The sequence below is a fragment of the Solanum verrucosum genome, unplaced genomic scaffold (genome assembly GCF_900185275.1).
Source record: "Solanum verrucosum unplaced genomic scaffold, falcon-dt-bn FXZP01000028.1, whole genome shotgun sequence".
In the NCBI taxonomy this organism is placed as follows: Eukaryota; Viridiplantae; Streptophyta; class Magnoliopsida; order Solanales; family Solanaceae; genus Solanum; species Solanum verrucosum.
Window position 1 is genome coordinate 789,215 of NW_026020183.1, and position 1,781 is coordinate 790,995.

Here is a 1,781-nt window from a genome sequence, read left to right on the forward strand (position 1 = left end):
AAATGAGTTGGCCCCGGTTCACCCTGTATTCCATGTTTCTATGCCTAAAAAGTGTATTGGGGACCGGTGTCCATTATCCTTTAGAAGGGTTAGGTGTTGATGAACGCCTTTCTTATGAAGAGGTTTCAGTAGAAATTATTAACCGGCAAGTCAAGAAATTGAGAAACAAGGAAGTATCTTCCGTTAAAGTTTTGTGGAGTAATCATCTAGTTGAGGGGTGCTACTTGGGAGGCCGAGGCCGATATAAAGTCCCGATACCCTCATCTCTTTACTTCTACCCCTACTCAAGCTTGAGGTATGTAGTTCCTCTAGAATTTCCTTGTTTGGTAGTCATGTGTGAATTATGTGTTTTCCATGGTTTCCTTAAATGATGCATGTTCTTGATGAGATTCATGTTTAGAAAGAAAATGATTTTTCATGATTTATTGTTCCTCATGTTGTTGTGCATTTAGTATGAATTGCCTATTTGACTTCATGGGATGTATGGATGAACATGTTTTAGTGTGCTTTTGAGAGTATTGGCATTTTGGCTCCATGATGCTGTGTTGAGCATTATTTAGTTGGGGGAAAAGTTAGTTCCTCCTATGAATAAGAGAATTTTGAGTTTCATGCATATTGGGTTGTTAGATGTACTTCCTACTCCCTTGTATTGCATTGATTATTTTTTGAGATAGAGATGATGTTTCCTCCCTTGAATTTTGCATTACTTGGATGTTTCATGTATGATGGGCTGCTAGTCTTAAGTCGTTAATCCGGTTAGGTGTCTAGATCGTCATTCGAGGACGAATGTTCCCAAGGGAGATATAATGTAACATTCCAAAAAGCTGTAGACTAAACTAGTGGCTAACCTAAAACGAGTAGGCTAAGTGTCACGACCCAAACCATCGTGATTGGCACCCACACTAACACTCCGGTGGGAGAATCACTACTACGCCTCAAACAAAACAACTAAACCAGAACTAAGACATTTAAGTTACGGAAGCAAGTTAAATACTAAGGAAATAAATAGGGAGTTCCGATAAACTCCAACAAAAGTCTAACAAGAACTAAACAATGCGAAAGAAATAACCTAGAACCTTAAAGTCAATGTACCAAAACATCTAACAATGAACCAAGTCTAAATAAGAAGAGATGCAACCCCCCAACTAATGTACTAATAACTAATAGAACATAGTCTAAGTCCGGAAATGGTGAACGTAAACGAAAAAGAACCCATGGTAGCCCGGAAGAATTGGCTCACCCTTGAATTCGAACGATCACTGATCTCCTAAATGAGGTCTGTCAGTAACCGCTTAAAGATGCCCTGTACTCAACAAAAATAAGAGCAAGTGCAGTATCAGTACACAATCACAGTGTACTGGTAGAATCACGCAGCTATCCCACTAAGTGCAACATAAGCAAGTCAAGACAACATTATAATCACATGCACATATATCAACATATACAATATTATCAACATTTACGAATAACTTCACATTTTATATCAAATCATTGGTCCTCTCATGGAACCCAAACCCAAACAGTTAGTATACTGAAATGTGGTATCCGATCCCATAATTTGCCGGAACGTCGCAACTTATCCGATAGTTATGTCGGAACGTGGCAACCGATCCAAGTCAATTATGTCAGAACGTGGCAACCGATCCATTCAACACACCACAATCACAATCATAAGTATATCATCAAGATCATACATTTAAGTCATGATTTCATGGCAATCATCATTCCTCTATCTCATTTACAACAAGTGTGATCAACATTGCAACATTCATACATATACA